This window comes from Colias eurytheme, chromosome 29 (assembly GCF_061535395.1).
Source record: "Colias eurytheme isolate Ceu_HAF_F1 chromosome 29, ilColEury1 Martin Lab GWU primary, whole genome shotgun sequence".
Classification (NCBI taxonomy): Eukaryota; Metazoa; Arthropoda; class Insecta; order Lepidoptera; family Pieridae; genus Colias; species Colias eurytheme.
This window is the reverse complement of record NC_143008.1, coordinates 5,572,159-5,589,140: the sequence shown is the minus strand read 5'-3', so window position 1 is coordinate 5,589,140 and position 16,982 is coordinate 5,572,159. Positions and strand designations below refer to the sequence as shown.

Below are 16,982 nucleotides of genomic sequence, written 5' to 3'. Positions count from 1 at the left end.
TTGTGGTACCGTCCTTGATCCGGAAAATGATTATTTTGAATAATTTTGTCAGTTGTAATGTAAGCATTAATAACAGCAACTTTATTTTTCATGCATGATTTACTTCATTTGATATCTTAATCCTTCAAGCGCCGTGATCTAGACAAATATATAAAATCATTGTTCCTAGCTACCGGGGTCCCATGCGACGCGCGAAGGCTTAATCATATTATTATAAAGTATTATTAAAATAATGTGTAATTAATAATATTGCGATTCTAAAGTAAATACTCCCTTACATAGACAATATAACAAAACAAATAATTTACACAAGACAAAAATTGTTAGAAAGAAAGTTAATAATATTGTATTCGACTGTACTCAATGTAATGTATGTAGAAGTTTACAATCAAATTTAATGGTTTTCTAGGTCAAAAGTCAAGCAAAAATTGGACTGATATTGGGCACTATTTCAAGCACAATTTTTTGAGACGTAAATTGTACCTTTAGCTCGTTCGATATTCGCGCACTGAGGTGAGTATGCTGGGCGTAGAACCTACGCCCAGCATACTCACTGAACGAAGCCTGTAACTCCGAAGTTATTCGAGCACTGTTTTTTCTTTTTGGGCACCGTTTGGCACTATTTGGGAACTATTTTTTGAAGTATGAATTATGTTTGAAGCGTATACAGATTCTCCGGACGGAGGTGAGTATGCTGGGCGAAACCTTCGTCCAGCATACTCATCGAACTATGGCTATAACTTCGCAAGTACAAGAGCACTATTTTTTTCCTTTGGGCACTATTTAGCACTATTTCAGAACAGTTTTTTGACATTCATGAAATATCAGGATTCCATGGTGAGTATGCTGGACGAAGGGACACCATCCAACGTATTCGATTTAATTGAATACACTACAAATTAATAAATTTTTAACAAATAACTAATTCCCACACTATGAACTATTTTGCATTTGCAATCTAACAGTTTCGTGAATGGGTGCTTTATTTTTTTAAATTAACTTTTTATCTGTGACAACTGCTGAATGTCAAAAATGACTTATCTATCTGTGGTTTTAATGGTGGAAATGTCTCGACTCGACTCTGAGTGCTGACATCTTGTACAATATCTTTGGCTAGAAAATAGAAAATGTAGCTTCAAGCTTGTTCAGCTTGTTGCTTGTTGCTACTTTATAAACGTGTGATTTTATGGAGGTTATTATGTAATTCACATACAAAAGTATGGAGATATTCTCTAATTGTGCAAATTGGGAAAGATTTTCGACGCGATTGTAATAACAGTGTAAATTTGTGTATACAAAATCCTCGTGGTTTATGTTGGGCTTATTTATATATTTAATTTAACTAGCGGCTTCGACCGTGGTACATGCTAACGTTTTCTCATCATAAGAACTATCCTCGTTCTTCAAGGAATATTAAAAAAAAATTAACGGAATCGGTTCAGCCGATCTCGTGTTTTGCGTTTAGCAACACATTTGGCGATTCATTTTTATTATATATATAGATTGTTGCCTCTGCATCTAGCTACGTTTTGTCATTCAGCTCAGTCTGAAATTTTCTAAGTACAACTGCAATACAATGGTATACTTTGACATCGTTGTTCGTAATTATCTCAATTTAATATAAGAAAGTATTGTTTTTTCCGAATTCGGTCATCCATATTAATATTATGAATGCAGAAATCTGTTGTCTCTGATGATGCCTTCATGGCTTCCACTGCATTGAAAATTTAGAATAACACATTGTTCTTCTTAATCATATGGGTAAAATATATTGTTTTTCCTAAATTATTGAAACAATATTATGAATGCAGAAATCTGTTGTCCATCTGTGATGTCTTCATGGCTTTTACAGCAAAACAATTTATAAAACAACTAGCTTTCTGCCCGTGGCTTCGCCCGCTTTGTCTAAAACATAATAAATTGTATACTAAAACCTTCCTCTTGAATCACTCTATCTATTAAAAAAACCGCATCTAAATCCGTTGCGTAGTTTTAAAGATTTAAGCATACATAGGGACATAGGGACAGAGAAAGCGACTTTGTTTTATACTATGTAGTGATTTGAAATAACAATTGTCATAGTAAAAATTATTTTTTTAGACATTGAAAAGAAAAGAGTTCAATAGGGAATGAAGGTTGTTGGATTTGTGTGTGTTCGTTGTCTGTCTGCCTTTCTCCAGGCTGTATTACATAAAAGGTAATACTTGATCAAGCATTTGTCTTCACAATACATTGATATGCATCCTTCAATCAGTTTTAACACACTTATTTGCTTCACCTGTATGTTTGTATGTAACCGACTCCTCAAGACTTGATTTTGATCCACATTAAACGGACAGATTTGATTCAAACTTTGTACTCATTAATGTACATTCACAATACAATTTGGATCTTAATTTGTTCATGGCAAGCGGGTATTCATTAAAAAAAATTGTTTTATCATTGTACTACATACCGCTTTGTTTGCGAGAAGCTTGACATAATTCAAAAATTGCAATTTTTAGATATGATGATTCAAAATTTAAAAAAATAAAAAAAGTGTATTACAGTATATATTGAAACATTGACTATGTTAAATCTTTTTCTTATTTATCAGTCTCAAATTGAGACTAAGAAAAATATTTAATTAATTAGTAAGTATATTATTATTTTAGTTTTACATTGAGACTCTCAATGTAAAACTAAAATGCAAGAACTTTTAATATAACTTCAAGTTTTCAGCAAAAGGGTATAACTTGTGACGTTATTACAGATAAATAATTATAATTTCTTTGTATTACCCCACATCCCTTCATCAATTTGACTTAAACGTTCATTTATGAGTTTCATTATTTCCCTCACATTTTGGTCGACATTATGCGAAGCAATATAATTTTTTAAAATTCCCCACACATTTTCTATAGGGTTTAGTTCAGGATGATATGGTGGCAGTCGAAGAACTTTTATGCCATATGGCTGAAGTATGTCGTCAATCTTGAAACAGATATATTTTTCTTTATTTTTTTTAAATCAAATCATACAGTTAGATTTTTTTCATATCTTGATTAAAAGCCATGTTTTTTTTTCTGTCAGCCATCTCACCATTTCTATTTTTTTGGAATTAGAATTTGGGGCTCTGTCATTGTTGTGGACTGTATATTTTGTTGGGGTTTGTGGTCAAAATAAACACCCTTCCTTCGACATACATATATTTTCCCTTTTTACACTATTACAATTTATACCTAATCACTATTACTTATTCACTACTAGTCTGGAATAAGAACTTGCTGGAACTGAACTCCAACGCTCGCGGGGTCTTCCACGCAGGCCTTCACAGGCCTCTTAAAAGGTGGTCCATCTTTGTTTCCCCATCCTTTGTTTTGCACATGATTGGTTAAGATGTAGCTCTCATCTGTATATACGATACACCAATTTTCTTGACGGTATCTGAGTAAATTTTTTAGGTAGGAAAATCGTAGTTTTTGGATGTCATGCCGCTCTATAATAACATGTCTGTTATCCACAGTTTTTCGCCATTTGTATCCCAACTTTAACAAGCTGTACGCAGAGTCGAATATTATCTTCCACTTTAGCAAGGTTTTTTTTACCTAGCAAGGTAGGTAACTCGCGATGTTCTAAATGGTAATTTTGAATAGTAGAACGTATAACATCAACGTTAAAGTTGTCTAATTCTAACTTCTTTAAACGTTTTTTACGGTCTTTATGCGGAGATTTAAATTTAGAGTCAGATTCTTTTCCTTCAGCCAATATGTTAGTAATTGTTCTCTCTGATACCCCCACTGCCATTGCTGTTCTTTTCCGTACGCTATTTAAATGTTCACTTAATTTCGATATTAAAAACTAGTTTAAATCTAGCTTAGGGCTAGTTTGTCTGTCAACACTTAAACTAGGTTGATGTATATAATTACTACTACATAAAACAAAGGTAGATCCAGGGTCTGATACCAAACATGTACCAGACTGGTTAATAATTTTATATGCTATTAACATAGCAAGTTATCTCTTATATCTAAATGGCAGATACACTGTATTCTTTGTCAAACAAAAAGATTTTGTACAAGAATTTAAGTCAAAATATATAAATGCATCACTATGATGATTTGTTTAGTTATACAATTTCAAGTTAATATTATAGATAAACCTATATTGATTTTGTGTCAAACCAGGCAAATATGGTAATGTACACAACATAAATTTGCATTTTGTCTCACTACTCATTTTTAACATTTTTTGAAATTCTATATCAATGTCATGTTTTTTTTAAATTAAAACTATCTCCATATAATATAATAACAATACTTTTTTCATTAAAACTAAAATTATCTAATGAATTCATGATATATGTAAATGAACTACTAGGAGTATTGTTAGACAACAAAATAATTTCCTGCATGGAAAGTTGTTTCGTTTTACTAGATGAAATTGTTGCCGTTGATTGAATATTTTGTATATCACTGTAGTCAATAGTCTTATGGGGCGACGGTTGCTTATTGTCACTTATGGAACACTTACATACATACTTATTGGTCAGAGACTCGAAGCGATCCATATTTTCATTGCTCAACTTTATTAAGTAATCTGCCTCTTGTATATGATCATTTATTTGTAATTGGGCAGCGGAATATTTTTGTTCGAGGACATGCAATGTAACATTTAACGAGTCTATTTTCTCCTTAAGTTCAGAAGTTTCCTTAAGTTATTTTCATATAATATTTTATAATGTTCTAGGTCCCTATGATATCTATCTAACTCTTTTACAAGACTGTTATTTTTATTTTGTAATTGTGTTACATCAGGGTTTCTCAAACTTTCAGCTCTACGAACCCCTGTTAAAATTTCCCGGTAACAGCGAACCCCAAACAACCCCGTCCTCCCTCCCAAGGAAAATAGTAAAATTGACTGTTAGAAGAAAATAAGGTTTTTATTTGAATAAAAGGTACCTAACATATTTATAAATTGCTTTTTAATTTTAATGTGATGGGTGTGCTCGTTTGCTGTCGCAAATGGATTCAATTTTTGGAGTAATTTTGGACAATTTTAACCTTTATTCTGACTCAGTATCAAGTCGATTTCTGTACTTAGTTTTTATCATAACCAGGTGTGAAAATCCACTCTCACATAAGAATGTTGTAGGAAAGGGTAAAAGGAAATTCACCGCTTTGCGTGAGAGTTCGGAATACTCTGCCTGTCTAGCTGCCCAAAAATCTATCAAAGACATCCTTTTTCAATCAGCTTGAAGAGTTTCATCGACGGACATTTCTAATAATGACTCCTGTTGTTTAATACTCAAACTAGTAATTATGCTCTCGTTCGTTACCGCAAACGGGTTACGAATCCAGCCATCTTTAGCATTATCAATAATAGGAAAATACCTTCTCATTTCGTCGCATTCATTAAAATATGTAACAGTTACATTCTCAATGAATATCTATTTCTTATAACTGATTTTGCTCGCAAGTGGCCATTCCAGTAGCTTCCTTTTTATGGCTCGTGCCATAAAATTATATTATTTCTACTCTCACAGAGAAGGATTACTACCTATTTCTGCGGTTGGTATTGCGAACCTTAATTTCGCTTCAATTCGTGACGATATTTTATCACCGAATAGGTCTGAGTATGTGAAGTCTCGGACGCCCCATAGCTTCCATCCTTCCGGATAATTGTTCTCTATTATTTGAATGATCCTCGAGAAGAAACCTACTTCGTCTTGTGAGACAGGTCTAAGGCAAAATTCTCCCATAGTCTGTTGTAGACGCCATGGTATGACAATACAAGCAAAGAGTCACGTCAGATGGTTTTTGTTTACAGGTTCTTGCATCGCGTTGTAATATTCTTGTTGGGAGATATAATGTTTTCGATATGACCCAGTTAAGAATTGATGGCATTCGGATTTTGAGTTATTTACACCATTGAATTCTAGATGACACTTGCTATATGCAATACTTAATACAGTGCGACACAAAAGAGATGAAAATAAATGAGGGCGCCACCGTCGCTCATATAGCAACACTGATACTGCGACGCAAGCGATCTTGATACTATAGAATAAAAATCCAAAAATCTATATAATATAATCTAAAATAAATACCGCGATTTAAACCGAATTGTTTCATTGTAGCAATAGTGTAAATTTAAGACAAAAATACATTAGTATTTTAATTGACCTACCTAGGTCAAATTTTACTTAAATGTATTTGGAATTAGTTATTTTATAAAAATCGGTCAAGTGTTTAGACTGCAGAGGCGCACATAGAATCAAACATACATACAAACAAGCATACATGCAGCTCAAACACATTACCCTCTTTCTGGGTCCGTCGGGTAGAAAAAAACAAGGCGATTTGAAAACCACATATTTTTATTTTTTTTTGTAGATAAATTTTGTACATTAATATAATTCATCAAAATCTAAATATTCTACTCCTTCAAAGGACTGATCATCACTCTGTTTCGAAGTACTGGCAAGAGGGTACGGGGCATCTTCAGTATCTGTAAATATGATACGGTTAATATGATTTTTTTTCTTATGGTTTGATTGATTAATAGATAGATAGCTGTATGAAAACAGTTATCACTATACTATGTAGTAAAATCTAAACTAGGTACTTTATTTGAGGCTGGTTGGATTGGATTATTATTTGGATATAACTTCTTGACTCAAATTGTGCTGGTCGCACTATAAAAACTAGTTTTTGTTTACATACAAATAACCTCAAATTAAATTGCGAAAACGTAATAATCGCCATACATACATACATTAAACACTCGTCACTAATGGAATATTCTATTTTACGTAGTACTGAGCAAAAATAAATGGAATATCACCGGTATATTCTGCTGTACGTTTGTAAACGTTTTCCAAATCAGTCAATAAATTTCCAGCTTGAAATTCGGACAAACACCGAATAAAAACTTTATACACCACATCACGGACACCGCTACGTTTAACCTTTTTCATGATGTCTCCTTTTTTATTTAAATTTCTTGTTCTAAATAACAATTTTATCTCAATAATTCTCCACTTCACGAAAAAAACAACAAATTTTTATTCAACTTGACAGCTACATTGCCAATTCAGGGTTGCCAGGTAATGAAAAACGAATTAGTTCCAAAATAATTAATTTCACCTCTTTTATGTCGTACTATACTTAATAGCATCAAGGTTGTAGACAACCTTACTGGCCGATTAAGGAAAGCTGGCATCTTCACAATAGATACTCACACATATGCAATTTTACTATACAGTATGTTCAAAAATAAATGCGACTCTAGTTTAATAGGCTATTTGACAAGGTTTTGAAAACTGTCTCAAATTATTAAGATACGTTTATAGAGCACACAAAACACATGTTTCTTAATTTTTTGTAGTTATTAATTGAGAAAATGGAAAATAAAAACATGATATTCAAATATGCCGCCAAAACACAATTTTGAAGAATATGGCGTCTCGCGACCATGGTGACGTCACAGCGGCGTAAACATCAACTTGCTCCTAGTACTTATTGTTCGTTTTTGTTTTAATTATAGTATAATTAAGTTAATCTGTTTAAAAACCAGAAAATGAGTTCTTATAGATAGTGTGTAATTCCTGGATGAAGAAATACAACTATTAAAATCCCTGACAAACTATTTATATGTGCTCCAAAAGATATAAAAATGCGTAGAAAGTGGTTGCAGTTAGCTCGCAGAAATCCAAGTGATATTAGATATATCAATTAAAACAGTTATATTTTTTGTGAAGACCACTTCGATGTAAGTATGGTGTTGAATACCTAGAAGGCAGTTCATTTTATTTGCAATACATAGTATAAATCGTCTCATTCTTACCTGCTTGAGGTTAGATAATGATATATTATATAAATTGATGATGACGTGTTTGTATTGATATTGAAAATAATCAATACAAACACGTCAATCCTATAAACTGGAGGGCTGAAATGAAAAACAAAGGGCATAACCTAAAAAATGTATACTTCATAATTATTGTGCTATTGTGATTCATGTTTGTAGGTAAATTTAACTAAAAAGGTAATGAATGACGACTGAAATATTAACTTACGTAGCTGTTTTCACATTTCTCAATTTAGGAGCGTAAAAATCTGGGTTGTTTTTAAAGAACATGCCAACCATTATAGCGTCCACATTAGGTAGATTTCTACTGTCTGCTTTTTCGAAATTTGGTTCCATGACAAACAAAAATAACATATAAAGAACAAAACTGATTACAGCCACCTTGAATCACAAGAAATAAGTTATATAAGAAACAAAACCTAAAGCGAAATTCAGCAACGACGTGAGTAAACGTTGGGATCACTTGTTATTTACGCCGCTGTGACGTCATGGCAGATGCAGCCAATCATGGATGTTTTCGGTCACGTGGTAATTTAAAAAAATATGATGTTTTTTCTCGACGATTTATAAATAAATAAGTTATTATTTAAATCATTTATTAATTTAAATCGCTTCAAAAACCTTATATATATATGGATTACACAAAAAAGTAATTTATTTTTTATACTGTCAAATAGCCTATTATTGTAGACTTGAATTGTAAAATGAGTGCGTTGTAGATAAATATAGTTATGAAGTAGTGAGTGATTGTAGATAAATATTTTTCTTTTTCTATGCTGATATCAATTAAGTGCTTTGTTTACAATTATCAATTATCGTGATAATCAACATCCATTTCTTCGATTCCTGACATTTCGTCGTACGATGACGTACGACATATTCATATTTTCAGATTCAGGATCGCTGTTGTTCGATCGCTGCTGTGGATTTGCCAATCGGTCAACTTGATTGACTTCGTTCTTCCAGTCGGCGGCGGTTATTGACTGAATCGCTTCACGGGTTAATCTCTCAATCTCTGTCTTATTTTGCCCCAATTTGAGGGCTGTCTATGAATAACAACACACTAAAAACTTAAACAGATAACAAAAAAAAAAACTGAACAGTCAACAAACAAGATTTAACAAAAAAAAGTTCAGCACACACTAGCGCTGCGAAACGTGCGAGTGCGTCGATGCTGCGAACCGTACTAAGGCGAACGCGGTACCTGAGGTGGTGAGCGGGCAGGGAGGCCGCATTCCACCCGAGCGTTTAGTTGGCTTGGTGGCGTAGTAGATGTCACTTGCTTTAAGCAATACTTAATACTTAATAGCATCAAGGTTGTAGACAACTTTACTGCCGGAAACTAGACGTGTGAACCATGGATTGGTAGGTCTTTCTATCCATCAACATGATGATAATATTCCCTCTCTATTTTTCTATTTTTATATTGATATAGTTTGCGTGTTGGCGATATATTTCGAACATTAATTGGAAAGTTTTGGCTTGGTCGCGTAATAGATGTCACTTGCTTTAAGCAATACTTAATACTTAATAGCATCAAGGTTGTAGACAACTTTTCTGCCGCAAACTAGACGTGTGAACCATGGATTAGTGGGTCCTTCTTTCCATCATCATGATGATAATCTTCTCTCTCTGTTTTAATATTTTTATATTGAAATATTATGCGTATTCGCGATATATTTCGAACATTACTTGGAAGGTTTGATTCTGCATGTCACTGTTATAATATTGTTTGTTTTTTTTATGTCCTGACATTTGGAATATACTCGTCTTTTTGTTTTGTTTGTCTTGTCTTCTTGTCTTTTTGTTTCACGTGCACTCCGTTCGGTTGTTGCAAATGATTCGATTCTTGGGTTTATAAACTTAACTGTTTGCATTACTTGTAAATAATAATTCCAGGACGAAACATGAATTGTTTTTAACGGAAACAATATCTCGAATATTCTTTTTCATATCTTTTGATGAAGCAGTATCGTCGTTACAATGAAAAAATTTATCCGATATATATGTACTTAAAGCGCTGAAGACTGACGATGCTAGCAGAGATATCTCAGTTTTCTGGCCCTTTTTTCTTTTAATAATTTCAATCTTCTATTTCCAATATTGCTTCTTGTTTGTAATGTGAGGTTGATTCTTCCTTTTATTTTAAAAGTTATTAAATGAAATCGAGAATACTGACTTGCAGTGAAAAATATAAAGTTTAATTAAAACGATTACATTATGTGCTGTTACAAGGTTACAAAAAAAAGAGATTGACGTTAAGATTAACGTGAAGTTAGGCCAGAGTCCCATCGGTGTTGCCGCCACACCGCTGAACGACGTACGCTGCTCACTTCATAGTTGTTGAACACTTCTGTTTAAAAAAAAAACCGCTTTTTATATCGACGTCATACAAATCTAATGAAAAATTAATCATATTTCAATTTTATATTAGAATTGACTGGGATTATACTCGAAAACATGAAGCATTTATGTTTTCGACAACGAAAAGCATTTATTTTTACGTTATTTTTTATTCTTATAAATAAAAAAAATACATAAATTATTAATTGACACAACTTATCCAATTATTCTATTATTTAACTATGTACCTAATATTCGTCGAGTCGACATGCCTCCAACTTTATCCAAAGAAGCTAATATCGCGTTAATTGCGGCTCGCGGATAGCCGGTTTTCCATTTTTCTAGTATAATTTCGAAAGCTTGTTGACGGGCATCTTTGTTACATACATAAGTCGTGAGATGAATCGCACAAACAGAGAAAATCTTTGTAGAGTTCTAAAATTTCTATTTTTAATCTTTTTTCAGTAATAGCCACGTCATCCGACGCCATCGCCATTGATGACGATCGACCGACGTCCGTTTTGTTTGTTATAACAAAAACGTTACTAATAAACGCTTTTTGACACTTACCTGCTATACAGTTGTTATACAGGCTGTGTAGTTCGTACGCCAGCTTGTGTAACCCCTATTCAGTCGTGAGACCTTGTTTAACCCTTGTGTAACCTATAAAAGTATAAATAAAAAGTTCATTTATTTGCCTTCACCAAAGTGTGGCGTTTTTGTTATGGATTCAAGGAAGGGGCCTACAACAAGGCTCACATACACACAAGAAACACAGTGGAAAGGTGTTTTGGTGTGTGGAAGCAAAGATTCCGTTGTCTTCTGCATGGATTTAGTGTGTCATTAGAAAACATGAAACTCTTTAGGGGTCGAGGTGATTCAAGAGGTGAGGCTGAGAGACAAGTATTCATCAACTCCTATTTTTGATCTCAATACATATTACATAATAATAAAGATTTAAATAAAAAACAGATTTATTCATCACTCATTTTTTATTAAATTTATTTTTTAATAATAAATTTCCAATTCCAAATTTTTTAATCTTTACTCGTGCTCTTGTCTAGCCCATTCGTGGGACTCCCTCATCTGCTCTATCTTTAATTTATACTCTTCTTCCACACATTGTATCAGCGCTTGGTTTCTGTGTTTTGTAGATTCATTAACCTGAAAAAATTAAACAAGTCGAATTCGTTGAAAGTCACGATAAAATGCAGCAGTTACTCTGACACTGAATTTTATCATAGATCTTATATTACATATCATAGAAAGAAAAGTCTGCTCGAAGTACTTACCTCAGGTGGAAACTTTCTCTGTACTATTCTCTTGATGTTGTGTTTTCGGGGTTTGATTGTTTTTCTTAATGTCAGGAGATAACATTATTTCCTGTACCACATTATTGCAGCCCGGAACACTGTCTCCCGTTTCCAGGATGGGTGCTTCGTATGCACCTTTATCGTCCTGCAATCGAATACACATTAATTATGTGATTGTGCAACCTTTTATTAAAAATTTGTCAAGTTTCAATTTACAAACAAATCATTACATATAATAAAACTATTCACAAGTGCAACTAAAATAAAATTATGGTTAGTGTTGTGGACTGTATATGTTGTGGACTGTATATGTTAGGTATTATCTGAAAATTTAAGGTCACACTCCATCAGTGTTCCCACAGGTTTGCATGTCTCCATTCCAAATCGTTCCAGTACATTTTCTACGTTTTTAGTTTGATCTATGTAAATCCCATTTTCATCATATTGAATTCGACGATCAATATAGTAAGTAGTTTTTCCCAAGTCCTTCATTTTAAAAGGCTGCTGTGCATTTTGAGGTACGTTTGGTATCCTAAAATTAAATCTTTGTTGAGGGTTATTCTGTAAAAATTTGGTCACCGTAACGTTAGGCGTTTGTTTCGGCACCGTTGTATTTTAATGGATACGACTGCGTGATTGGTATTGCTCATGAAAATTAACCTCTTCTAAAACGATTTCTAAAGCCTGTTCCAATGTACTAGGTGATTTCAGTCTTACAATACGCACCATGCTTTCGGGCAAATTATTACCTTCGATATTAATAATGATCGAATATTCTGTATTCTATTACAAAGAGATAACTTTCGCCGGATTTAATTTTACAAGACTCGAGAGTAATTTTTTTACAATCCTCACTACGCGGATCACCAAAATGTTGTTCTAATAATGCCTTTAAAGCGGGCCAAGTATTAATGTCTTCGCGCTCGGAATGAAATTTCGCGCATTTCACGAAATGATCAATCATTTCATGAAAAGAGCAAATCCACGATATGGCCACGACATAAACACCATCAACTAATCTTGCCTCTCCAACCAGTTGATTACTGTTATAAATATAGCAACAAAAGGTTCATCTTTACCAGCTATCGCTAATATATGTATGAGGGAATCGAAAGCACACGAATTTAATAATAAGACATCAATTCAATTTAAAGAAATGGGATTTCGTTTATTACCACTTTCAAGTATACCCAATTGTTTTTTGCTCTTAGTTTTAGCTGTACTAGGATTGTTAGAATCTATTGGGCTTATGGTTTGAAATAAAATGTCAGGTGTTGGCTGAAAATGGAAACCCAGTGGTTTAGACTTACGATAATTCTCTGTTACATTTTCTTCTTTTTTAGTTCAATTTTTCAACTGATTATGTCAGTTTAAATGATTAGAGGAGGATACATAAATTACAATTTCCAAACAATAAAAAAAAAATCTTTATTAACCAAAAAAGTAGAGCATTACACTATTACAGGAGATCGAAACTAAGCTGTTGTCTGTGTCTTGGAAAATTATATATACCTTTTATGTCACTAGTTTTTTTTTTGATGCGATTGTAGCTTCTAGTGCGGATTTTTCAAACTCAAACTCAAACTCAAACATTTATTTATTCAATTAGACTTCTTCCAGAAGCACTTTTGAATCGTCATTACATTCTTTAAATTTACCACCGATTCGGAAAGCAGTATCTATGGAGAAGAACCGGCAAGAAACTCCATAGTTGCTCTTTTAAAGTCATGTCCATATACAATATAATTTTACATTACATGTTACTTACATCTAACTACATAATATTATATATTATCATAATATGCCAAAGAACTGTCCTGTTATTCTTACGCGACAACCCTCCATGGATTTTCATCTTCCATATATTCCTTAATGCTGTAGTAGGCTCTCTGAACTAATACATTTTTTAAATAAGTTTTAAATTTAACACTACTAAACTCTTTAATACTATGAGGAATTCTATTGTAAAAACGTATACCTTGGCCCATAAATGAATTTTTAACTTTAGCTAACCTATAAAATGGCATTTCAATTTTATTTCTATTCCTTGTGCCATAACAGTGTCTATCTCCTACTTTTGTGTGTAAGTCCGCGTTTTTGTGTACATGTAAAACATTATTAAATATATACTGTGATGGTACAGTGAGGATACCAATATTCTTAAAGAGATCTCTTAGTGAGTCCCGAGCACGTAAATTATATATAGAGCGTATGGCTCTTTTCTGTAATATAAATATAGTTTCTATATCTGCAGCCCTGCCCCATAGTAGAATTCCATAGGACATAATGCTATGAAAGTAACTAAAATAAACCAATCTAGCCGTATCTTCATCGGTGAGATGCCTTATTCTTCGAACTGCATATGCAGCTGAGCTGAGCTTAGCAGCGGTGGTGGCAACATGGGTCCCCCATTGTAGCTTCTCATCTAGTGTCAAACCAAGAAAAACAGTAGACTCGACAGGGTATAATACCTCCCCGTTTAAAATGATATCCCTTTTGACCTTTTTTACATTTGGAAGGATAAACTCTACACAATTTGTTTTTTTTGCATTCAATAATAAATTATTAGCATTAAACCAATTAGATATGCGTAAAAGAGCAGAGTTTACTTCGTCAACATTTGTGTCATATCTATCCACATTAAATATTAATGAGGTATCATCTGCAAACAGTACTATTTCACACATATCCTGCAAATAATAAGGTAGGTCATTAATATACACTAAGAACAAAAACGGTCCTAAGATAGATCCCTGCGGAACACCAATGTTAATCGGCGCACCGCAAGATTTCTCTCCATTAACAACAACGGTCTGTACCCTGTTCTGAAGATATGAAGCTATGAGGTCCTGAGATAAACCTTTGATACCATAAAAATTTAGTTTCCGTAATAGAGTGGAATGTTCTACACAGTCGAAAGCCTTAGAAAGGTCGCAGAATATCCCCAAAGCATTCTTTGAATTTTCCCATGCTTTATATATATGTGACAAAAGAGCTATTCCAGCATCAGTGGTAGAGCGCCCCCTTATAAAACCAAACTGTTTGGCGTGCAGTAAACCATTTGAAACAAAATGACTACATAATTGGTTTAAAATCAATTTCTCGAAGACTTTGCTCAAAGTTGGTAAAATAGAAATAGGCCTATAGTTATTACAGTCTTCTTGGTCACCGCTTTTGAATAAAGGAATAACTTTACTAAACTTTAATAAATCAGGGAATATACCACAGTCACAACATTGATTAAATATAAACGCTAAATGGTTGGCAATGTTTTCTATAATATTATTTACTAAGTTCACAGACATTCCCCAGAGATCACATGTTTTTTTTAAGTTTAATGTTTTAAAAGTTTTAACAATTTCATCTGCAGTCACATGTCGCAATTCAAATAATACATTACACTCCGCAACATGGTCCCTCAAATAGGACTCCGCAAGCACTGATGATGAATTTAATTTTTTAGTAATACTAACAGGGACACTACTAAAGAAATCTTCAAAAGCAAGCGCAACATCAGCACTTTTGTCAATTACCCTGCCAGCATTTACAAGTTTTATGGTACTATTTGTCCGGCTTTTGCCCATTTCACCATTAATAATTGTCCAAACAGTTTTAACTTTGTTATCAGAGTTGCGAATTTTATCTCTGACATATAGACACTTGGCAGTGAAACAAACTTTTTTAAAAGTTTTTGAATAATTTCTAACATAATTATGGAATGACAAGTCTTTGTTATATTGCTTCATGCCATATAACTCATATAGAATGTTCCTGCATCTGTGTATACTAGGTGTTGCCCATTGACTAAATGGTAAATCCTTGGTGATACTTAAAGATTTAACTTTAAATATTTTTTTAAACTCATTATGAACTAAATTAAAAAGATTTGTAAACATTTCACAAGGATTATTATAAAAGGATTGATCATTCAGGTTAGGCAGTTTATTATTAATATTATCTCTAAATTTATCAATGCCTTTTTTAGTTATAGGCCTAACATTAATTCTTTTAAACTTAGGTATGCAATCCCATTCCAAAACTACTTTCTGGCCACAGTGATCTGAAGTCAGTATATTGAGGATATTTTTTTCTAGACAGTTGCAATCACAGTATATATTATCAATACAAGTTGCAGAAGTAGGTGTAATTCGTGTGGGTTCATCAAAAACTTTATACAGATTAAATGAGTGAAACAAATTAACTATTCGTGTTGCCGTCTGTGTGTGTGAAAGTAAATCAATATTAAAATCACCACATACTATTACCTTCTTTTTACTCCTGCCTAAACGCTTTAATGTTTCTTCCATGACTGTCTCAAACATATTATAGTCACTGGAAGGAGGTCTGTATACGCAAACAATAATATAACGCTCAAGCTCAACACAGGACAGTTCAATGGTGCGTTCTACAGAAAGACTTACAATGTCAGTTCGTTCTTTGCATTTAACACTATTGTGAACAAAAATAAGAGAACCTCCATGAATAGCATGTGCCCTATAGTATATACTTTTTAATTTATAATTATCAATATTTAATAACAACTGACATTGTTTAAGCCAATGTTCTGTTACACAAAATATTTTTATACTATTATGATTTAAAAATAATTCTATTTCTAATAATTTGCTAGCCAAGCCTTGAATATTTTGATGTACAATGGAAAAAGGCTGCTTAGCTGTTGTCTTACATACTAGTTTAAATCTAGCTTAGGGCTAGTTTGTCCGTCAACACTTAACCTCGGTTGATGTATATAATTACTACTACATAAAATTATAGTAGATCGATGGTCTGATACCAAACATGTACCAGACTGGTTAATAATTTTATATGCTATTAACATAGCAAGTTCTCTCTTATATCTAAATGGCAGATACACTGTATTCCTTGTCAAGCAAAAAGATTTTGTACATGAATTTATGTCAAAATATATAAATGCATCACTATGATGATTTGTTAAATTATATAATTTTAAGTTAATGTTATAGATAAATCTATATTGATTTTGTGTCAAACCAGGCAAATATGGTAATGTACACAACATAAATTTGCATTTTGTCTCACTACTAATTTTCAACATTTTTTGAAATCCTATATCAATGTCATGTTTTTTTAGATTAAGACTATCTCCATATAATATAACAACAATGCTATTTTCATTAAAACTAAAATTATCTAATGAATTCATGATATATGTAAATGAACTATTAGGAGTACAAAAATTAGTTACTTTATGCCCTAAGTTGTTAAGCAAAGCGCCAAATCCCTGACCAATGTTATCCGACAACACAATAATTTCCTGCATGGATAGATGTTTTGTTTTACTAGATGAAATTGTTGCCGTGGATGGAATACTATGCATGTCAGTGCAGTCAATGGGCTTATGGGGCGACGGTTGCTCCTTGTCACTTATGGAACACTTACATACATAGTTATTGGTTAGAGACTCGAAACGATCCATATTTTCATTGCTTAACT

General features: G+C 32.9%; 1 long non-coding RNA gene across 1 annotated transcript; it reads right to left on the bottom strand.

The window, feature by feature from the left end:
* Nucleotides 1–6,340: 6,340 nt before the first annotated feature.
* On the bottom strand, nt 6,341–7,080 carry LOC149896281 (uncharacterized). Its single transcript, XR_016458337.1, has 2 exons — nt 6,826–7,080; nt 6,341–6,489 (listed from the first exon to the last, which is right to left on the bottom strand). It is a non-coding gene; the product is annotated as an uncharacterized LOC149896281 (long non-coding RNA).
* Between the last annotated feature and the right edge of the window lie 9,902 nt (nt 7,081–16,982).